Source organism: Molothrus ater, chromosome 1 (assembly GCF_012460135.2).
Source record: "Molothrus ater isolate BHLD 08-10-18 breed brown headed cowbird chromosome 1, BPBGC_Mater_1.1, whole genome shotgun sequence".
In the NCBI taxonomy this organism is placed as follows: Eukaryota; Metazoa; Chordata; class Aves; order Passeriformes; family Icteridae; genus Molothrus; species Molothrus ater.
The window spans coordinates 136,223,396-136,248,337 of record NC_050478.2 but is presented as its reverse complement, the minus strand read 5'-3'; the positions used below and the strand labels follow the sequence as shown (position 1 = coordinate 136,248,337).

The 24,942-nt window shown below is 40.7% G+C and overlaps 1 protein-coding gene across 1 annotated transcript in view; it reads right to left on the bottom strand.

Annotated features, from left to right (window-relative positions):
• The window catches only part of SAMD12 (sterile alpha motif domain containing 12), a 175,253-nt gene that overhangs the window by 66,393 nt on the left and 83,918 nt on the right, over positions 1-24,942 (bottom strand). The window lies entirely within an intron of this gene.

The following is a 24,942-nucleotide window of genomic DNA, read 5'->3' as shown; positions in this document are numbered from 1 at the left end:
TGTTTCCTTAGGTGGGTGGCACATATGTGCAGAGAGAGAGACAGAGGAAGCAGGACAGCTGGGTGCAGCAGAATGCAGAAGGGCAAAAAGCAGCTCTTCCCTTGCTTTGGACACTCTGCTCAGCATTGATTTCCTGTAAGAAGAAAATTTATCCCAGAAATTCTCTGGTTTCTGTTTTCTTTTGGGCTTTCCTTTTTTTTTAGGATTTTTGTTTGTTTAAGTCTTATTTTACAGTTTGGGTTAATATTAAACATCAAACATAATTAGATTCTGCAGGCATTGTGTGGTGTGATTTCTGTGCCCTGTTGGCTAGTCACTGCTCCTCAGAGTGACCTATGTACTAATAAATCACTTGCAGTAATAGACAGCAAGGTTCTCTATCTAATGTAAAAAATGGCATCTGTGGTTGAATGTTCTATTCTTCAGGGAAAAGGGGAAAAAATAATCCTTCTACATGATTTCATCCAGCAGCAGAAAACAAAAAGGCGAGGTATAATTAGCTTAATATCAATATCTTTATGTTAAATTCATAGAGAAGAAAATCAAACATGAAAAATAACTATCATGCTTCCATTTTGGTCTCCTCATTGAATTAATGTCACCAGTACAACAGTGGATAAAGGAAGATATATAAGGCTACTGGATGAGCTGAGTGGTTTTTGAGAGCAGATCATTTTTAGGGGGCAGATACTTCTTTATTCAAGTTTTATATGTTTAAGAAATTGGCATTTATTTGTACATATTGTCTTACAAGATGTCTAGTTTTTACAGGATGGATTCAGCCAATTTACTGAAATACTAGGGCATTCACCAGATACCTGAGAACAATTTTAAGAACACTATAGTGTCTTCATCATTACTTGTATAACTCATACTCAAAGAGATTATCACACCAAGGAGTATTTTTTAATAAATAAAAAGGCATTGTAAAAGACCTCCATAAAGAGATGATACTAACACTGGAACATAAGGGATTAATTTAAACCAGGAATATTTGAAATGCTCAATATAATCACAGTTCAAATTAACACAAAGATACCCTTGGTTTAAATCAATTTTACTCATTTTACATTTTTAATCTGTATATTCCTTTAGTGGACTGAATCACAAAAGAGAACTGAAATGGATTTCAAATAACTTACCTAGTCTACCCCTTGACTTGAGGCAAAGACAAATATCCACACAGGGGACTCTTATTCCTCACACCTACCACTCTGCTCCAGTTCCCCCAATTACTCCATTATAATATGCTTATGCCAAGTTTCTAATACCCAAACTAAATCTCTTTAGGGGCAAACTGAACTAATTGCTTCTCCTCTTACCTTTGGTTAGTGGAGATGGTATGGCAAAACACCCTATGATTTAATATTAAAAAGCCTTTAATATACTTCAAAGATTGTCTCTCTTTCCATCTTTGTCCTTGCATCCTGGACCCAACTCTTTCAATATTTTCTCACTGGTCTTTTCTAAATCTCTGCTCACTCCTACTGCTCTTTTTCTGGCATTCTCCAGTGAGTCTATACTGTTCCATGGTGTGAAGCCAGCTCTGGACACTATCCCAGCAGAGCGACAGCCAGTCAGCAGAAAAGGCTGAAGGATGTCCTAGGGCTTACATACAAGACTGTGACTTAGATTAGAGTCTGGTTTCTTCCCCATTTTCTCTGCCAGCCATATCATAGCATGACTCATATTCAGCTTGTGATATCCCAACATCACATGGTCTCTCACTGTTACTTACTCAGATATCCCTAGTCTGCATACACACGTTTGTTTTCCCTTTATGGGAAAACACTCCACTGAACGCCTTACTTTTATTTGCTGAATTCCCATCTTAGTAATTTTACCCTTTCTGCATTTTATGAAGACCACTCAGGACTCTAAATCTGACCTCCACAATATCCAAAGCCTACTGGAGCTTTTAGTCCCTTGCACACTCTCTCTCCAGCCCATTGTTCAAGACAATAATGAAAACCATGAGCAGCACCAACCTGGGGCAGAATGTAACAACAGCAGCTCTACACTTCAGGCTGCCTCCCCGTCTGCCAAACGAACAACAACTGTTCCTTGGACACAGTACTTCAAGGAGTCCTTCACTTGCCTCACAATCATTTCACCTGGACTATTTTTTAACCTGTTTAATTGTTGGAAGGCTACACAGTTTTCCACAACACTGGCAAAAGCTGTACTAAAGACATACCTACTATTTCTATCTCCTACACCTCTTATTCTACTCAAAAAGGAAATTAGAAAGTTTTGACACATTTTTTTTTTGTAATAAATCCACATTGACTGTTTTTCCATCAGCTTATTACCCCCAAGGTGTTTACAAATTGATTAATAATTTTCAGGAGCATTTCACCATGTATCAAAGTTAAGCTGACAGGCTTCCTCATTTTCATGTTTAAATTTGCCCTTCCTCATCCTTCACAAGTTGTTAAAAGCTAAAGTTCACGGATGGTCTCATTTGAGCCACACAAGGGACATTTTCAAGAGACTCTGATGATTGTGTGTCAAGAAGCACTCTGATTGTGTCCAGCTTGCCTCCACTATTTCATCTCTGTCTCCCATTCTAGCTTGTGTTCCTTTCCCTCAGCATAAATTAACCTAAACTGTTCCAAGCACCCCATGGCAATTAGTCTGTTTGGGAAAATTGAATCCAGGAAAGGCTGGTGTTCACCCTCTACTTTGTGACCAGCTTTCCTCTCATTGCCCACAAAGTAGCAGAACTCTAACTTCCAACAGCTTTCCCTTATTTCTATAGCACTGGAACACCTCAATTTTTTCTTTGTAGTTGTCACTCATTGAACTAGCTGTTAGTGTTACTTTTTAAATTTTTCCTTTACCAGTGCATTATCTTGTTGTCATTAGTTAGAGAATTCCTGATTTTCAAGTAACTGCAGAGGGCCTGAAGTACTTGTGATATTTTGTGTTTTCCTTCTTCAGTGGGACAGTCTGCTGCCATGTCTGTAGATCTTGCCTTCTAAACATCTGCCAGTTCCTTTGAACTTTCTTTGCCCTCCCTTCCTAGCCCTTACCTATCAATTCCAAAGTTCAAAGAAACAAGCTCTTTTAAAGTCCTTTGATATTATTCAGCTTCTTTTACTCATTCCTTCCTTTCCTCCAGATCAGAAACCCTTTTGTGATCATTTTCAGTCACATTGTCTTCTGCCTTCAAATTCTCAGACACTTTCTTCTTATGACTCCGAATAAAGCATAAAGTAAATTTTTCACTAATTTCCTTTACCCTCAGAAACAAAAGTAAACCTCTTTAGATTTTAACTCTTGTTAGACAGCCTGGACAAGATTCACTTGACCAAGTGAATCATGTATTCAGCTTGTCACCCCAGAGAAGAGACCAGCCCCCCAGACTGAGATTCAACTTACAGTGTAGTAAATGCCTAAAGAAAATCATATGAAACATCTCAAATGGTTCATATTTTTCCAAGAGTGACCCACAGTGGGCAATAGGCTCACACACTGGCACCTATCAATCACAGAACTGTGCTGGAGTGAAGGGACCTCTGGAGGTGTCCAGTCCAACTCCAAGCAGGAGTAGTGCTAGAGCAGACTGGACTGGGCTGTGTCCAGTTGAGTTTAAAATGTCTACAAGGATGGAAATCAACACCTTCCCTGGGTCCAATCCACTGTTCCATCACTCCCCACCTTATATTCAGTTAGAATTTTCTGTGTTACAATTTGGGTCCATTACCTCTTGTTCTGGTCTTGTGTGCATCTGGGAAGAGTCTGGTTCTGCCTTTTTACCACTCTCCCAACAGACTGCTGCAGATATAAGACTCCCTCCAGAACCTTGTCCTCACACTGAACAAATCCAGCCTTCACCCTCTTTTCTTTCATCATGTGCTCCAGACCCTGACTGCCTTGGGGACCGATTCCATGGACCCACTCCAGTTTGTCATTGTCATTCCTGTGCAGAGCACAGAACTGCACACACTGCTCAAGATGCCATCAGGTTAGTGCCAAATGGAATGGAATGATCAGTTCCCTTGACCTGCTGACTACACTGCTGCTTGTACAGCCCAGGAAGTTCTTGTCCCCTTTTGCAGTGAGGACACTGCTTGTTTGTATTTAAGCTGTTGTTTATCAAGACCCCAAGGTATTTTCCAGCAAAGCACTACCCAACATCTTAATGCCTTTTTTATATTGTGGTGACCAAATCTGTAGCCAGGACTTGAGGTGAGGCCACCCCAGGGCAGAGCAGAGCAGAGCAGAGCAGAGCAGAGCAGGACAATCCCCTCCCTTGCCCAGCTGGTGATGCTGGGCCTGATGCCCCCAGGACAGGGTTGGCCCTCCTGGCTGCCAGGGCACTGCTGGTTCATCTTTCCATCAACCAGTACACCCAGGCCCCTTTCCCTACTGCTGCTCTCCAGCCTCTCACACAGCCAGGGCTGCCCCATCCCAGGTGCAGAATCCAGCACTTGCCCTTGTTAAACTTCACAGATGGTGATTGCCCAGCCCTTGAATTTGTCAGGGTCTCTCTGCAGGGCCTCTCTACCCTCAAGAGAGTCGACAGCTCCTCCCAAATCAATATTTTCAATAACCTTGCTTGATATTCCTTCCAGTCCTCCATCCAGGTCATTAACGAAGATGCTGAAGAGCACAGGGCCAAGGAAAGAGTGCCATGGAACCCCACTAGTGACAGGTTGCCAGTGTGATGTGACCCCAATTCACTTGTAACCCTTTGAGCCTGACCCACGAGCCACCCACCACATAACATGATTGTTCTGATGTGTGCTGGACATTTTGTCCACAAGGATCCTGTGAGAGACAGTATCCAAAAGTTTTGCCTTTTAAAAAATAAATTACATTTTACTGGCTTTCCTAGATCAGCTAGGTGGATTATTACCCTGGCCTAGAAGGAAATCAGGTTTCACAAGAAGGACTTTCCTTTCATGACACCATGCTGACTGTGACTGACTTGTCCTAAGCTTGTGGGCAGCAGGAAACAAATGTTAGTGAATGTTTCAGCTTGTTGATATAAAGACAGCATGTATAAATATGCATGGCATTTCTTATTCAGTTAATACAACCCACACATATTTATTTACATGATTTGCACTTTCACACACAACTTTTGATTAATTTCCATTCCTTACAGTTTCGTTATATTTGGACATGGGCAATGATAGATTATTCTAGGTAATTTTTTTATTACTTGGGATTCATGTTAAGTCCTAGTTATAAACCAGATGTTAGTATAAAAGTGAAATCCAATAAAAATGCTGAAGAATAGTATTTACCAAATAAGCTACAAAATCAAAGCAAAAATAAGTTTATCATTAAACTCTTAAGTGACCAGTCTCATTAAGCAAGGAAGAAACCAAAAAACCTTGGTGAGCTGCATGTCAGTTCTGGTTGCCACATTTCTCAAGAGCACAGAACTGGCAGATCTCATCCTCTACCACACAGATTTTGTTTATAGACTCAAAGAGGAAAACAAGCTTTTCAGCTTTTTTTTTTCTCCTCCCAAGTGGTTTCTTATTTTTGAATGAACCAGTCACTGAACTGAAATAGCTGAACAAACATGAAAAAGATATTATCTCTGCACCTGCAGAAGTAGAAAAACTTCAGTTCTTCAACAACAGTTGTTTAACCAGTGCCTTTCACCAAACCTGCTGTCTGACTTCCGTTGTGTTTCAGCAGCAGCCACTGCTATACATGGATAAATAGAAATTTAAGTAATTACAAGAATCTGTATGATCTAACTTCACTCTGCTGTCTGAAGTTCAAATAAATCCAATGTACTTTTCCTTAAAAAAGTAAATATGTAGCACAGTTTTAATTTAAAATCACATTAAATATTCCATACCCACTTTGCACTGCACAGTTTGCAAATGTTGGAAATACCACAGCATGTTAACACAATTTTTATTCCCCTTTTTTTTTTTGAAGAGGAAGAAAAAAACTAACCCATGACAGAGAACTTGCTGTGAATGCGGCGAAAAAAGACAGAGAAGCACTTGCTTCCTCATCCCCCAAAGAATCCAAGTGCATGCTGAGGGCAAGAAACACTAATGGGGTAGCTGTGAATAAAATCATCTTTCAATATTCAGAACTATATTGAAATAACTTTTGAGCAAACATGATGCTGGCTTCAAAAGCTTTTATTTCATGTTTTTGCAATTGTTACACAGGTTTTAAAATACCAAGCTATTCAATCTGTAACATATACATCTTGCTTCACTACTGCAAGTATGGTTCAACCTGGTCTCTTTGCATCAAATCTGACATTTTTGCTATCTCAGACACAGCTCTGAACCAAAAAGCTGAATGTGCCAAACAATGCTTTTAAAGCTCACAAATTGGTGTGTACTTGTAATAGTTTATTTGTCTCTATCTTCCCTTAATTATAAATGAAAATTCCTCCTAATTTTGCACAGGCTGAATTGGACAATAAAGAGAACAGTTCAGAATAGAAAACACAGATGCTAAAATACATAACTCTGGGCATGGATGGATTTTATTTTCTGTTTGGCACATCTGTCAAGTACCTAGATCTGACGTGCTGATAAAACAAGACAGCTTACGGCAATAAACATGTCAGATCCATCTGTTCTTCAGGACATGGAGAAGAAAAAGGATGGCTCCCTGTGGTATTCTGTACACTTGAGACCACTCTGGAGAGGTTTCCCTCTGCTGCTGACAGCAATTCAGCTCCACCAGCCTAAGCCAGTGGGTTTCCAACCTTGCTCCCTGTGTTCCACCTGGGCACATTGTATACCTGTGGCTTGCTCTCCCTTGTGAGAATTGGGTGCTGGGACAAGGATGTAACTATACTGGAAAGGCCTTGCAAAGTGAAGAAGCAAAACCCAGCAAATGAGAGTGAAGCCAATACTGAAGCTACCTCACCTAGGATCCTGGCTCCTGCTGTGGCACTGTGCAGCTGCAGGTACCTCACTCTGCATCCCAGACCTGGTGTGCACTCCTTGTGTCCTCCCCTTTTTCAGAGCCACAGCATCCCTTCTCACACTATTTTCCTTCTACTTGCAGACACACTGTAAATTTACTGTCAGGGGAGCCTGTATATCCTCAAAACACAGTCAGTGGTCTAAACAACTGAAGGCAACCCTGAGTAGATAACAGCTGCTCCAGTGTGTGCCACCATTTGCCCAGCTCACCAGAGTGTGTCTGCAGTCAATGCAGAGCTACAACTCTGGCAGATACCAAAGAGCCACCCACTGCATGGCTCCAATATGGACCACACCAGCTGGAGCAGAACAAGAACAGAAACAGTTGAGAGGGCTGAGGTGTTAATGACAGAAATCATCTTCCAGCAGTGCTTTAACAAAAGTCACATTTCAGCCACCTGCAGCCACATTCAAGGGGTTTGGCAGTGATTCAGGGGATGTGCTACTTTCTCATAGGAAGGTAGAATTAAAGTTTTTTTTACAGGATATATACAAACCTCTGATACTGGGCAGACTATAATTATCTTTCACTCAAGAAACACCCATTCATTTCTTGATTTTGACTGACAGGAAAAAAGAGGGAAGTAGGTCTCCAGCCTAAATGAACACAGGAGCCCCAGATAAAACGCAAAAAGTTCAGCTGCTTTCTGGAGAGAGCAGCCCTCAGTTTTGGCCATATGAATGTAAGAAATAAGTATGCAAAGGCTGCTTTATACCATATACTAGTTAAATATCCATATTACAGAGCCCACCTGAAAAGCAAATAATCAAGAAGTCACAGCTCACTGGAAAAGATTTTGCTTTTTTCTGCCCCTCCAGATTAGTCCCAATTTTAAGAGGTTTTTAAACCTTGTTTCAACTTTCCCCTAAACACTTAAAGCTAGCATTGAGCTGCTTGTGTTCGACAAAGGGTGTAAAAGGTCTCGTGAGAATCCCTTGCTCTGGCTGGAAACATGCTAATTCTCACAAAGGAGGGTGGCCAAACAACCTGTTGTCCAACACAATGGACTCCACGTGCGGGACACACAAGAGTAGGCCATATATGTTTGAGATGAGATGGAAAGGGCCCATAGAGCTGGAAGGATGCCCCTTCCAGAAACTGCAGCCTCTGCCACGCATTGCCAGGTGGAGCTGGTCTGGAGATCCCAGATGTGCACGCGTGGATGTGGCACTTGGACGGTGTCTTAGTTACGATGTCAGATGTAACCAAACATATGTATTCTATCATGATCTTCATAAGCTGTTAAAACCAGGTTTTAACAGGGGCAGTGTTCTTTATCTCTTCCATGACCTATCCCTGATAACTCCATTGGAGGGGTATCTTCTGCTAATGGGCCATTGAGTCTTACTGCATGACTCATGAAATTACATCATCCCATTGTGAGATGCTCTGCCCAGAGGGAGGAACCAAGCATTCCTTCCTGGTTATAATCTACGGCTTGGAACACCATGAGCAGCCTTACTGACTGGATTCCCAGAGGACAAGAGCTACATAACCACCAGTGAACCTTCAGAGGAAGACCAGACCTTCTAAAGGATCACTGCTTCAACAGAACCACATCTATCACTTCAACAGGTCTGCAGCCATCATTTAGTTGGACAGCTACTATCACCCTGACAAACAGGGTGTCAGGTTGTATCCTGAGTCTGTCACTTTAAGCCAGTGTTTTCTGCCTTTATTTTAATTTTCCTACTTAACTGTAGTTCTTACTTGGAATCTCCCAGGGGTTTGTTTTCAAACTAGTACAGAAGGGCAAGTGAATTTGTATAAATCCACTTTTCCCTCCAGCTCATCATGCAGCATGCACATAAACAGCCAGCAAGGTGGGTTCTAGAATGGACAGAGGCTCTGGTGAAGCCCTATAAAACCACAGGCAAACCACAGAAGTCTTGCAATGCATGAGAGAGGACAAAGCTGGATCAGACCCATACTGACTCGTTCCACTAAGCAGCAGAAGCAAAGGATTAAGTACATCACCCACTGAAGTTAAAGAAAGTCAAGCACATTATCAGTTGCTTAAAAAAGGCTGGCAAAAATTGTGAAGGAAAAAACCAAGCAATCAGAGCTGAGGGTCTGATTACTGAAACCCAGAAATATCTTTTAGAAAGCTGGCCTTATTTGCTGCAAATCAGTTTCAGCAGGCAATTTGAAGCTATCACACCAGCATGCTGTTATGTGTAAGTTAATAAGCATTTACTACTGATGGTTTCTGCAGTGGCTGTTTAATTTTTAATCATATCCTTAATTTACTGTTTACAGTTTTATCCAATTAGAGTATGTGCATGTGTGTGCATCTGTGACAGGGAGAACATGGAAACCTGCATTTAATCAGAAGCACAAAGCCTTGCTCTCTAAATGACGAGATACATGTGTCTCCTGCTTGAAATTTTTTCACACATCCCTCTTATTTTCCAGGAGAATGTCATCTCAGGCTGTTATGTTGCACCATTCTGCTGTTAGAAATGGGCACCACTGACCTCTCTGTGCAATGCTGTACCTGGAGTTTGGAACTGAATGTCATTAAAACAGGCAGTGCTAAGAACTAGGCAGTTTTTCTGGCACTTTCCTGAACAGAAATCCCAGCATTGCTTTTTATCTGTAGATCAGGCATTTAGGTAGCAGCCTGGGTCACCCTCATCCTCCTCATCCACATTTCAACCTTGTATTAAGATTCCTGCAGTCAGAAAAACTAGATACACTGAAGGGATAGAAAATGGACCATTTATTTTTAAGCCCTGAAAGTTTTTCATGGTGATCCACAGAATAAAGTTTTCAATTACAGAGGGAGAGTAAATAAACCAAACGACAGAGCTCCAAAGAAACATGGGTGATGATGGAAGGACAGAGATTAGAACATCTCAGAGCCCAAGAGATGAGCTAATCACAAATAAAATTATATTACATTATTATTACTACCTGACATGCTGCTTGGTGTAATGCCAGTGATTAACTAAAATATCAAAAAAGGAGTGCCAGAAATGCACTCAAAAAGAGGCATAATTTGGTTGATATGGATCCTGGCAGAGCCCTCAGGAGGTGATCTGACACCCAGCACAACTCCCTGTGCTTTCCACATTCACACTGCCTCCAGTCACAGGCTCAGCTGTACAGCAAATTAGGACAGGCAGCAACAGGACTGCACAATCCTCAGACAGAGACTGCTCTCAGTCCCAGCAGGCAGAGGCTGAAGAGAAAAGGCAGGAGCCTTTGTTTCTCCCATGTAGCATCTCCTTCAAGGAGAGAGGATGGCAGGTACTTTGAAGAGCTCCACAGCAAAGGTTTAAATGGAGCTACATGACCAGGGCTCACAGCCTTCTTCTCCTGTGCTCATGGCTCAACACCTGGATACTCACATCCCACCACAGCTGTATGTATTCCCTGCAGCCTTGAGGGCTATGCTGAAAAACCCACACTGCCATCTGCTTTATTTTGCTCTCAGAAATTAAAAAAAAAAAAAAAGAAAGATGTAATTCTATCCCTCTGCAAACATAATACCTTCAATTTCACTTCTTTTTCTCTGCAGCACAAAGAAGGTAAAGATAGGAAATCAATACGTTCATAGAAAAAATAAACATCTAAAGTTCCCATAAGAGGAAGAAACTGCAGGGCTCTGGCTATAGATGTCTTAACAATGGCAGAACAGGTTGGATTAATGTGCTGAGGTAAAAGACTAACAAATAGAGAGGGATAAACTGCTTTTAGAGTAAATGCTACAGATTACAGCACCCTTTTTCAGAAGCCACTGCACTCTGCAGCCAAAGCACAGGGAGGTTGCACATGGCCTTTGCCCAGGAACTGTTCCTAAAAACACCCAGCCCGGAACGTGGGTGAGGAGTCCCTGCAGCCCTGCACTCCAGGAACTGCACTCCTGTGTTTAAGACCAAAGCTGTTGGCATCAGCCAGGCAGCTCAAAAAGACAGCTTCAGCTCTTGTTTTCTTCTCTGCCCCTGGGAGCAGGAACTTGCAGCGCGGAAGGAGGAGACTGTGACATAAAAAGGAGACAGGAAGGTCTCCAGTAGGCTCCGAGTCCTAAAGATAGCAATGAAACTAGCATGAAGGGAAGGAGGAAATCACCCTCCCACATAAGAGGAAACCCCAAAATAAAACCTTTTGGCAGATGGTAAAGGCTTTAGTATTCAATAAAAAGAATGAGCTGCATGAGAATGCAAGAGAGCTTTAAAGGAGACAAAGAAAGCCCAAACAAAAGACATATGAAGAAGCTTGTTTTTTTCAGTCACCCTTCTGTATCACTATCCCATTTTTGATAGGTTTTACTGGCTTCTCTATTTAATTGAAACTGTGTCCTAATTAATCATATGAAACAGAAGTTGTTTTCAGTAAGTTTTCTGAATGATAAGGTAAAAGTTCAGTTCCTAGTGGGCATTCCATATGGGGCTCTCAGCCTGGTCCTGGCCTTCCTGTCTAAGACTGGATCAGCTCCACAGAGGCAACAAATCCACAAACAAACAAAAAAACCCTTATTTAATATTTATATCAGGCTCAACCATATCCAGATGAAAGAACTCAGAGGACTAAGATCTGTCTAACTGCACTTATTAAAGCATTCATGTCTGAGAAAAATTGCTGAAGTGAAGGTAAGTTATAAACCTATCTCAAGACAATATATAAAATGCATCCATGTCTGCTTCTGACTAAAGAATTATTTAAATAACAACTGAAAAAAAACCCCAACCCCTTAACCCAGAATGTGCAACTCCTTAAATGCTCACCTATGAACACCTAAGTGTTGCTTTAATTCTACTACCAGTGAACAGTAATTAGGCTTAATTAAAAAAAAGTTAATAAAAAGTAATAGAATATGAAAGATGATGTTATCACTTTCAGAAAAAAGTGCAATTTAAAGGCATAGCATTACCAGATTTTGCTAAGAGATACAGATAAAGAAATAAAATTACTATACTAAGGCAGTGCAAGTTTGCTGTCAAATTAGCTGTGGGAACATCACTTTGTTACACTCTTGATTCTGAAAAGCATCAAGTAGGAAAAGCTACTGCCTACTTTTCCTCTATTAAATTTAGGTGTCCTGAATTAAATGGCAAGTCCTCCATCTTACAGAGGCAGGAAGTTCCAGAGGGCAATATATTGCACCTATCACATGCACCTGTTTTAGAAGGGCACAGATTATCTCTGGGGGTGGGTTTTGTTCTTTGCTGATTTTTTGAGGAATGTGAACAATGAGTTCAACTGGACACTAAAGTTTTAGCTGGATAAGGCAAGATGTGACAAAGACTCTTCAAACTGCTTCAGCTAAAAGACAATATAATAGTTTTTATCTTTGATTATGGCATTTTAGCATTGAGCATGACTATAAAGTATAAGATAAAAGTGCAGCTTTTACTTTCATTTCCAGCAGTGATTATGAAATTAGGATTGCAAATAACATAGGCAGTGCACATCGTCAAAGGAGTTTTTGAGACCAAGTAAAAAACATGTCTTATATAGTTAAGAAAAAACTTCTAAATATAATAAAATACCAAAACTGTATTTTTGATACAGTAAAACTGGGAAGAAATTGTATTTTTCAATTTGACAAAGACCTATGCTGGGTTAGAAAGTAGAACCCTTATGTTTCTGTATTTGTGGTTTTAAGTTATGAAAAGGTTTATGGATTTGATCCAAAGGTCAACAAAGTCATTGGTACCCTTCATTGATTTGAATGGGCTTTACAGTCTCATGCTGTAGAGGAAAAATGGGGTTGATCCTGTTCTCATTTTCACTAGCTTCAATTTCTCTACAATCAATGGAGCATTACTCTTTCATTTGCCCACACAGAACCAAGAGCAAAGTTGAGATCTGCAATTTTCAAAGGGAGACAACTGGGATAAAAACAAATCATAGCTGGTGGTAGACATAAATTTAGATCCTTCTTACTAGAGAAGCTACTCTTGTTATTTGTTTACTGTGTTGGAATTGGTACAGAATAAATGCACAAAGAGTAAGGGTCAGTTTTAAGTCAGCTAAAGACTTTCCCAAAGACTCTTGTCAAATTAATTATAAGCAGTAGAAACTTAAGGAAGATACTATTTTTAGGTGCTCCTAATTTCTAGAGACATCTCTGATAAAAGGAGTTTTCTTCTTGTCCCAGCATCTATTTTCCTTCCTCACTTAAATAGCCTGGGTTCTGAGAATCTGGATCAAAAGAAAATTGTAAAGAAATCTGTAAAACACATATTTGGACACCAGGTTATCCTGTGGTCAGCTAAGCCACGTAGAAGTAAAGTAAAATTCCCACAGTGACATTTCCATTCCTAGAGAGAACCAAAAAGTTGTCAAGAACAGCAGTAACAGTATAATAGAGGAAAACATGAGTTGCTGACAAAGCAACAGTCACGCATTTTAGTGCTTATCACAGCAGCTGATGTTTAAGAAGGGAGAGAGAAAACTTACCAACAAACAAATCTAGCAAGCAAGTATCAGTAAAAAATAATAATTCACTGGGAAAGAGCTTATTAGGATTAGAAGAAAATAAACCACAATTTTTATTATTCAATCTGAGATAAACCTCCACACCTAAAGGAAACATTTCTAGAAAAAGATAAAAAAGCTCAAATGTGTCTCAATGTATGAAGATCCATCCTAGCAAAAAGACATTCATTACCTTGATGGGCTGTGAGGGCTGGCTGTCTTTTGATGACCCTCAGAACTTTCCAGGTTTTAGCACAGACATACAAAAGTCAACACTGTCAGTAGTTATTGTCACAGTCAACTGCTGTAACAGCATGGATGGGAGCCAGGCAGATGGGCATTAAAGCAGCTCTGGAATCTAGAGAAAGATCTGGTCAGAACCTACCCAGGTGACAACTGATTTATCAGTGGAGCTTTAGAGGTAGAAGTATCCTTCCCTTCCTCTTTCCTATCTCTTTCATCTGAAATACAGTTTGTTTGCTTCCAAGTCTTTCAAGTTTAAACTGAGAATTGTAACTGTTGTGATACTGGGAGTGATCAGTGTAGAGAATTTTCAAAGGTTTATCTGCATCCTTAATTGCCTGATACTTTTAAAAGCTGCTCCATTGTCTAAGATGATTGCTCCTTCCACCATCCAACATTCTTTAAATACTCATAAAATACAGCTGCACTATCCTGGCACCCTATGACAGAAAACGACAAGGAACTGCTGAAAAGTGTTTCACATAGCTACACTCTCTGTAAAGAAAGTCTTCAGCAGACAACTGTAGTCTAACCAGCCCTCTAAACATTTAGACTACGGGAAAATAAATAAAATAAAACTAGAGCAGGAGATATTAATTTCTTGGTCCAACTTTAACAACAATCCTCAGTTCCTCAGGAGTTCTTAAAGGAATGAAAACCAAAAGAAATAGAGTAAGAAAGAAGGCTTTCCTCTTTATTCCTAAGAAAGACTGGAATTACCTAACACTTGAAAGAATGAAGGAAACGTGATCACCATTCTCTCCCCATCTCTACCTCTGACATATGCCAAAGTGGAAAGAAAACAAAAAACACAGGACTTTGGTGGACTTAGAGGACTTTGGAGAATAAACTTTAAGAACAGAAGCTTTGCATCACTGAAGAAGGCAAAATCAGTAAGAATCTCCTCCTTTTGCTGTGCAAGACCTTTTTTCTTTAAGATCTTTCTCTCAAAATCCAGCTCCTGAAAGTCCTACACAACAGTGCACTTTCAATGTGGAAAAGCAAGAGTCTGCTGACTGATGCTACCAGAAGTAAGCCTCTTAACTGGTCTCACTCAAGAAAGAATATGACAAAATTACTTGTTTCCAGGTCCAGGTGCTGGAGCTGCTTCAACTCCATCTCATTTCATGAACTGCCAGCTGATGGCAGCTGGGTGTGCAAGACAAATAGACTGGGAAGATGTGAATCCTCTCTCTAGTGGAGAGGACTCCAAGACCATGGCAATGTAGATGCCTTCAGACTGTGCTCAAGTTTGCAAGGGAACCTTGACATGTCTTTTTGCTCACATACAAAAGTCTCTAACTTGCTTATCTCTACAGTTCCTGAGGAAAGAGATCCAGCCTTCTTGTGTAGCTGAACGAGTATGCCAAGTCAGAGTCCTGACATGTTATACCAGGCTGGCTGGATATAACACACTGTGCCAATCCTGACCCTGAGTATTTCCTAATCTGGTTGTCTTCAGGTGGAAGCCACTGATTAAGCCAAATGTACATAAACAAACTATTCCAACAATGTGGATAAACTTAACCAAGAATAAGCTCTAAGATGTGGATGAAAATTTAGTGGGATTGAGGAGCTTCAGAACTGTGGTACTGCCAAGTACACACTGCCTAAAACTCAACTTATCACTCTGACCCTGAGAAAAATAATCAAGATTGACTCAATGCCCTCCAGGTGATACCTTTGGAAAAACAGAAGTTCTTACAGAGCTGCTCACTGCAGATTTTCTCAATGTATCTTTTCTTTGTATAGGTAACTTCTAATAATTCATGTGACTGGCATGCACTTTTACTGATAAAAATATTTTTCAATTTTAAGATCATACAATAGAGCTGTAGTTGAACTGCCGACAGAGAAATAAGTTGTTTTAAAAACAACAATTCTCTGCCACATTTTCATTCGCATTCCTGTTTCAAATTAAGGCTGCTGTATTTATGCTGTCATCTACTGGAATTAACACCAAAAAATTACAGGTGCTTCATGAATACTTATACTCTGTAGAGGTAAATAATGTGTTTTTTAAAATCTGTTCAGAATTTTGTTAGAAGTCAGAACTTGAATGTCAAGGACCATAAGACCATTGTTAATCAGCTTCAAGTTATTATTTTATAGGAAATCAATTTCAATTAAAATCCATTGAAATGGTGAGTGGAAAAATTCTATAATATTGATCTTATGGGGGAACCAGCATAGTTAAAATTATTAATCATACTTGAGCATGTCATAAAACACTAGGCTAGTACCCATGCTTTATGATCAAGTCAAATAAAGGCTTTAAAATAACCCACCCTTTCCTTTGTGGAATATGCCAGAGATCTGCATACTGCTTAGTAAAAAAGAAACAGTTCATAACACTGCTGACTGCCTATGTATAACTAACTAAATGAAGGTGCTCTATCATATGAAGCATAAATGCCATTAAGAGTAAACTTTTATTTGAATAGAACCACATTCATTTTTAAAATTACAATACAGAAAAGCTTTTAAAGAATGTGAATGAAGAAAAAGAGAAGCTTTGAAATAAAACAGGTTCTTTTTACACAACACAGAAAAGCAACTTCACAAATGCATAAAAAGGAGAGGGTTTTTTCCTGCCTCCCCTGAATTTTTCCAGTAATTAGAAATTTTTATTGCATGGGCCATAAATGCTAGTAACAACAGGAAGAAAAATGCTTTTGAACTCTTTGGCAACACTCACCTTCAGGGACTCAAAACAGCAAAACTTTATTCTACATTTTCAAAAAAGCTTTAAGTGACTTTCATGTTTGTTGGAATTGCCAGTATTGTGAAGCACTTTACAAACAGGACACATTCATGTAGGCACAGCAATACCAGTTTCATAAAATCAGCAAGATGATGTTACCAAAACCCATCTGAGTGAAGAGGGCAATTCATCCAGCTTTCAGACCAATTTTTTCTTAGCATGGGAGTTTACATCTAGGCTTAGCAAGTGGGAATTTATCTGATCCACATTCAGTCATCTACTGTGTAGACAAATATATCTGCCAACCATTCCAAGTGTCTGTAATAATCGATAGAGAGCAACAGGTGTAATTCATCTGTTGTGTCTGAGATGTGACTGCTGGATCTCAAATACAGAAGATGTGCAGCTACTGCTGCATGCACATGATAGTAGGATTGCTTAGAGTCTCTGTGGAAGGCAGAAGCACCCAACTGAAGGCATGCCAAGTTAGGCTTTGGCACTTTTGTCACCACTGAGGTTGCCAGTGACGATATTTTCGTTTGTAAAAAACTTCTTGTGAATTACTTGCTTCTTAAGACTGTGAGACAGGTTCTCAATGGATACTAAAGAATTAGGCAAGGCAATACTCTTCCAAATGCACCAATTCTGAATGCTGGAGAGCCCAAGGAAATGGGACCACAGAGAGGGAATAGGATCTGGGGATCTGCCTAAACATCACCTACTACTGTTAGATGCCGAGTAGTGGGACAGAGGGATACTGGATCCAACTGAGAATGGCATTTCTTGTCTGCTTGTTTCCAATGCTATACACTCAGTTTCACACAAAAAAAGGGTTAATTGATGAAGACAGTCAGGATTGAAACAGAAGCAAAACAGTGAAAATTTCCATGTACTTTCTGAGGGGTCAGAAGTATAGTTAGGGCTCTGATTCCCTCAGTTCTTTTATAAAAATCTATCAAAGGCATGAAGCAACAGGACAGGGGGTAGTGGCTTCAGACTGAAAAGAGGGTAGCTTTAGATTGAACATCAGGAAGAAATTCTTTACTGTGAGGGTGGTGAGGCACTGGAACAAGTTGCTTAGAGAAGCTGTGAATGCCCCATCCCTGGAGTTATTCAGGGCCACAGTGGATGGGGCTCTGAGAAACCTGGGCTAGTGGAAGGTGGCAGGAGGGTTGGACCTAGATGGTCTTAAGGTCCCTTCCAACCAGACAATTCTATGATAAATCCTAATTTTATTCTATGTCTGATTTCTGGAAAAATCTCATTAGAAATCATAATTATGTTACATTGTAAATGGCACCATCTTACAATATGGTTTATTTAAACTTTGTGTGAAAGACTGTACCTATTCCTGGAATCCCTTTTACCAGCCTGTTTCTTGTGAATGGGTGAAAACAAGTGATTTCCACTGGCACTGATCACAAACAGCTGTTGTTAAATAACAGACTGACTGCTGAAAGCTTTCCTATTTAGTTAAAAGTCTTTCATGTCTGGCTGCAGTACAAACAGCAATAATTTACTTTTTTTTAATAAACTTTGAGAAAAAATGTTTTTTCTCTTTCCAATTTACACATGAGTGAGAAAATACATACATATATATGTGTATATATATATATGTATGTATGTTTATATATATATATATATATATATATATATATATATATATATATATATGTAATATATTTATTCACCAAAAATTTAAGACACTATTGGGTATGCATTAGTTCAGCAGGACTAAACATTCCAGACCAAACCGACCAGTAGGCTGACTTCTGAGAAATTTGTAAAGCAGGAATGAAAAAAACCACATCAACATCAAAAAAATAATAAGAAAAGCAGACAATTGCAATCATGATCTTGCAGCCATACAAAGCAGCTAATGCTATATTACCAGTAGACTGAGATGCAATACTATTTATAGAAACACATAAAAATGCAAGCACATCATAATATTATACAGCTAAAATCTTGCCAGACAAGTTCATCAATACAAATTTCATAGGTCCTATGTTTCTTTATTCATATTCCAAACTAATATACTACACATATTGAAGGACAATTGTGCTAAACCTATCCACAGTGCATTACAATGTATTGTCCAGTGTATTGGAACTTATTTTACCTGTCAGCTGAATCACTTGGTTATTTGATATGAATATATATTAGCATCACAGCAATAGCTTAAAGGTAACTAACAGTCCCACAGCAATACAATGATCTTCCAGGGACCATTGACTGCATTGCAAAGTATACTCTTCAGGCTAGAAGCCAGATACTTGAAATTCAAGTAACTAAACTATAGATGGAACTTGATATTTATCACCACTGATGCATGTATATTAGATATTTTATCTTTGCTCAGATATACATTCCACATACAATATTGTGTTTCAGCTAAAACAAATGAAAACCATACAGAACCCTTCAGTGCACACTTGTAACGTGAAAAAAATATTTTCAGACATCTTTACAGTGCCTAAAGTCTGAAAAGCCTCTCATGAACAACCACGGCTTCTGATTCCAGAGCTACATCCTCTGTTAAGTGATGAAACTGTCCTTGCCTGGAATGGGAAAAATACAACAAAGACTGCTCTTTTGTAGTCTAATGGGTGGCAAAGTCGTTTTACAGTCTTGAAAAGCAGTGTTAAGAACAAGTGCAATGATTCCTACAATTGTACAGGAAAAAAGGACATACAATAGAAAGGAGTAAAAGGGATATGGACATTTAGTGAAAATAAACCCATATTGAGAAGAAGGTTAAGATTTCTTTACCTGTAATCAGGCAATTTAGCATGCTGAGTTCTGGAACACAGTTTTCTTGCTCTGACAAGGGATAAACTACTGTTATTGGGTAATTTCTGACAGTGCTTTCATGATACACTTTGTGCTCAACTCACAAGGTCTCTCAGACATTTTGGAGCATACTAGGAGTGCAGACCAAAGGAAACTGGCTGGGAATTAAGCTTGCTGGAGCTCTTCTGAAAGAGCAAGTATTTTTTTATGTGCCTTAGACAGATGCCATGTATTCAGCATATGCAAGAAACAGTTGCATAGTACGCTGTGCTTCAGGAAGAAAGGCCCTTCCTGACTAGCTGGAAGCTTAAGGGTTAGGTGAAAGAAAAAGATAAGATCAGAAAAATGAAAACAAAAGAAGTGATGTCTGGTAAGAAGATAGACAGTCAAGATTTCAAATGCTGCAAGCCTTGAAACACCACAGGTGTATGAAACCAAGGTTCCTTGGATGCCAAAACCTTGAGTCCAGAATGTACTACACAGAATGCACTTCTTTGCAGGGGGGACAAAGAAATGTGCTGATCTCAAGTAACATTTCTTCAAGGAACCTGAAGGACAGTAGGCAATAACAGTTCAGATACCACAGGATCCATAAAGTCTACAGGAGGGGGACAGCAAGCTGCAATTGCTTTCTCTTAACTTGTTGACCTTCTAGTCCTGTGCTTGGCAAGTTCTCAAAATTTCTGACCACTCAAGCCCCTTTTCAGCCAGTTGTGTAACTCCAAATCATTCATGCTGTTTACTGGAGCCACCACAGCAGGAAAGGAAAGGTCTTATTATGTGGGAAATCAGAAGATAGGACTGAGTCTAGTACTTTAAAGTTTTGATTATGGAAAATGACAATAAATCTCACATGTAGTGATGAAACCTGGTATGACAGTGCTCAGGTTCCTCCCAGGTTTGATATCCATATGGACAAAGAAGATAGGGAGAAAAGGAAGTGGCATCATGTTTCTGATAGACTGGGAGGGTTCCATGCCATATTTTCATCAAGCCTGCCTTTAGTACTAACAGGCTGATAATGCTGTCAAAATCCTAGTTAGACACTTCTTTAAGGAGGGTTTCATGGTCCTGACTTACTCACCACGCACATTCTGAAGGCAATGTTTCTGTTACAAAGATCCTCTAAAACCCAGCCAATGACCCAACACTAGATCACTTGTTAGTTAGCTCAGTTATAGAATCACAGAATATTTTAGATTTGAAGGAACCTTAAAGGTCATCCAGTTCCAACACTCCTGACATAGGCAGGGACAACTTGCACTAGACCAGGTTCCAATCTGGCATTGAACACTTCCAGGGATGAGGCAGCCACAGCTTCTCGGGGCAGCCTGTTCCAGTGCCTCACCACCTACACATAAAGAATTTCTTCCTTATATCCTATCTAAACCTACCATCTTTCAGTTTGAAGCCACTACTCCTTGTCCCATCCTTTGAAAAGTCCCTCTCCAACTCCTTGTAGGTCACCTTTAGGTACTATAGAAGGCTGCTGTAAGGTCGTGTCTCCCCAGAACCTTTCCAGGCTGAGCAATCCCAACTCTCACAGCCTGTCTCCACAGAAGAGGTGCTCCATCCCTCTGATCATCTGCATGGTCCTCATCTGTACTCACTCCAACGGGTCCATGTCCTTCTTCTCCAGGGCCCCAGAGCTGGATGCAGCACTGCAGGTGGGGTCTCATGAGAGCAAAGCAGAGGACAGAATCACCTTCCTTGGCCTGCTGGTCACACTGCTTTTGATGCAGCCCAGGACATGTTTGGCTCTCTGGGCCACAAGTACACATTGCCAGTTCACGTTGGGCATCTCATTAACCAACACTCCAAGCCCTTCTCCCCAGGGTTGCTTCCAATCCATGCTCCTCCCAACCTGCATTTATGCTTTGGATTGTCCCAACCCAGGTGCAGGACCTTGCATTTGGCCTCACTGAACATCATGAGGATTGCATGGGCCCACCTTTCCACCCTGACCAGGCCTCCCTAGATGGCATCCCTTCCCTCCAGAGTGCCAACAGCACCACATAGCTTGGTGCCTATGGCTGAGGGTGCACTGGATCCCACTGTCCATGCCACTGACAAAGATGTCAAACAGTGCCAGTCCCAATGCCAAGCCCTGATGAATGACACTCACCACTGGTCTCCACTTGGGACATTGAGCCATTGACCACTTATCTTTCAGTGTAACCATCCAGCCAATTCCTTATCTATCTGAGTAACCCATCAAAACCATGTCCATCCATCCATCCATCCATCCATCCATCCATCCATCCATCCATCCATCCATCCATCCATCCATCCATCCATCCATCCATCCTATGTCTCTCCAATTTAAAGAAAAGGATGTCATGTGGGACAGTCTCAAATGCTTTGCACAAGTCCAGTTAGATATACCAGTTGCACTTTCCTTACCCATCAGCCCTGCAACCCCATCATAGAAGGCCATCAAACCTGCTTACCTCCTGTGTGCCTCAGCACAGTTTCTAGAAGGATCTGTGCTCAGGAATACACTCAGTACAGGTAGCTTGGTGAGCTGCTGCAGTGAGAGCTGCAGACTGAGCTCTGGGTGGCAGGAGAGAGGCTGAGACCTGGCACCCACCCTTTGCATAGCAAAGGGCCCAGGAACCTGTGGCACCAGCCAGGTGACTCAGAGCCACAGCAGGAGCCAGTGACTCAGCAGGAAGAGCCCAGACCTTCCTCTGTATCATAAGGATACAGAAGCCCAGGGTTTCCTTTGTTCCAAAGCAGCAGCTTGAGCTGTTATTTTGTTGCTGCACCATGATAAAGCTATTTAAAGAATTCTGAGGTCTGAGACTCTGCTATGGGAAACCCTGGGCTGAGCTGGTAAGCAAACCTTGTTTGCCTGTGAGAGTGGTGTGTGTGTGTGTAGGGAGTCAAGCTGTGCACACATCAGCCTGGAGCCAGCCACTGTGGAGGGGCTTTGCTTCCAGCCCTGAAATCTCTGGTAGCAAGAGTGGGACTGCCTGAGAATGGTCAGACAGAAAAGTTTCTTTAACATCTGTTCCATGATCTTGCTGGGCACAGAGGTGAGACTGACCACCCAGTAGTTTCCCCAGTCTTCCTTTATTCCGTTTTTAAAAATTAAGGTTCCCATCACTGGAACTTGACTGGACTGCCACAACTTCTCAAATACAATGGATAGTGGCACTGCCACTTCATCTGTCCTTTGGGACCTGTGGATACACCTCATCAGGTCCCATAGACTTGTGCACCTTCAGGGTCCTTAGATGTACTTGATCCTGATCTCCTACAACTGGTTTTTCATTCTCCCAGCCCCTGCCTTTGCCCTCTATGGCTGGAGAACTTGCCAGTGAAAATTGAGGCAAAAAATTTGTTGAGTACCTCAGCTTTCTCCATGTCCTGGGTAACCATATCTCCCATATTCTTCCAGAGAAGACTCACATTCACCCTAGTCTTCCTTTTATCACTGGTGCACCTATAGAAGATTTTCCTGTTGCTGCTGATATCTCTGGCCAGCTTTAATTCTATCAGAGATTCAGCTTTCCTAACCTGATTCCTGCTTCTCTCTTTCTCTGCATTTCTCCCAGGCAACCTGTTCTTGCTTCTAGTCTCTGTAAGGCTTCCTTTTTGTGTTTGAGTTTGCCCAGGAGCTCCTCATTTATCCATGGAAGCCTTATGGCATTTTTTGCCTGATTTCTTTATTGTTAGGATACATCACTCCCGAATTTAGATGCAGATGAGATGCAACTCTGAAGGCCCTCTAATATCCCTCCTGGAAGAATACAGTGCTAGGGTACCTTAACAGGTATTGAATAGGACTATGTTGGAAATGGGAGGGAGGGAGGGAGGGAGGGAGGGAGGGAGGGAGGGAGGGAGGGAGGGAGGGAATCAGTGTTACTGTGACTCCCATTGGGCACATTTGTATTTCAGTAACTGAGCGTCAGTGCAGGATGAGCAGAAAACTTAGTCAAGAAATAATTTCAATGGGTATCAACTGCTGAGATGATTTTGAATGAAGCACAAAGATTCATTCTAACATGTTTTGCTAGGAGGAGAAATACTGTCCTGGCAGTATATTCAAGTAGCACTTCTGTCCTATATGAAACTCAGAGAGGAACTTAGAAAGGGGCCTAACATCATTGTAAATGCAGCTTATCATTTAATCCAAATCCAAAAATGCTTCTCAAGCTCAGCCCTATGAGCAGATTGCTGTCTGTGGATACTTTGCAGAGAAACACACGGAGCACTGTTGTACCACTTTGAGGACAGTCTCTTCTCTGCTAGCCCAAAGCAGGACTCACATTGAAAAATCTCAGAATAACTTCTTCCTTTTCTGTGTAGTTATGTAAGGCTTTTTATAAAAAAATGATCTTTCAACTCAGGCTTACAGTGATAACAGTATAATAATGGTGTTTCCAACAGTGTGCAGCTCTCCCCAAGAAACGTTGGAAGATATTTCGTCAAATTAGTTCCTCAACATCACTAAGTCTGGGAAAAAAGCACAAATCAGTAGTTGGGCCTGTGCCCTTCTATCCTAGTGGAGGCTGGAATAGTGTTTCTACCAATAATAGCCTCAATCAGGCAATCAAGCAGCTCTTGCTCCAAAGAAAAGTCTTCCTAAAACTCAAGACAAGACTTCAATTACAAAATCACGTACTATTCTGGCTTTAAGAGACTGGATGGTGTGTCTTGAATGAAGAAGAATGAAATGGTTTTAAGTCACTTTCTGAAACAGAAGTAGAAAAGAATGCTATTGAGTTTTTAAAATGAGGTTAACTTTCTCTGCAGACAACAGGACACAAAGCCACTTAAAATATCTTGTAACTATTATATAATGCTTTTTTAAAACTTTCCCTGTTCGATCCAGCTTCAACTGGGGTATGTACTAAAGTCAGTGGAAGTCTTTTTGCTGACATCAATGGGTTCTGAATTAGGACCTCATTTCTTGCAACCCAGCTTGTGTGCTACATTAATTCAGAAATGGGTTTTAACAGATTCTTTCACCTAACAATCTCCTGAGCTGTGCACTGAGAGACAGAGGGCTTTTTTCCCCCTCTTTCTGGAGGACAGCAAGGCACAGCATAGTAATAGCTACAGTGTGATCTGAACTTTGTGAGTGCAATTTCCAAAAGGCAGAAACAGCTTTTCACAGGAAAATGTTCCCTAAGTGTTAAACAAAACAAAAAAAACAGTTACAGAAAGCTATTCCAGTAACAACTTGGATTAGGAACATATAAATCATAATAAGAATATGAGTGGACACAGTTTGGAGAAACTGGGAAAGGGGACAGAACCACTTTTGGAGAACAACTGACATACCAAGAGCTTTACAAGTTGTACTGTGGTTGAGAAATAATATCTTAACCTTTGTACTTCCATCAAGAACTTTCAGTGGACACACACTCCAGCTTGGTGTAAATAAGTGATAAGAGACGAGAGTACTGCTGTCATCCTGTCACTCACTGTTCCCCCACCCTGGAATCAAACAATTAACACAGCCTTGCTTCACAGGGGAATGTTCTTATAAACTGTTGTTCTGCTCCTAACTTCAGCTCCATTTAAGAAGATGAAAGTAAACAGTTTTGGTTCCCCAAGCTTTTTAAAAGAAAGAGTCTGCTTAAGCACTCTGTTTTTATTCACCTGGGAGATAGCTGTTTTCATATTATCCTTGGTGGACCAATAGCATATGAAGATCATTGGCTTTGAGACAAGAGGTTTTACAGTCCATCAGGTCCATTCACAGATTTGTTTATTAAAATGGTATTTGTGTATTGTTTTACTGATATGAGTTTGGATTAGTGTCACTGTTTTCTTCCCTGCAAGGACAGAGAGCTCTTGCTCCCTCACACAGCCATTCCCAGCTGAGCTCTGGAACT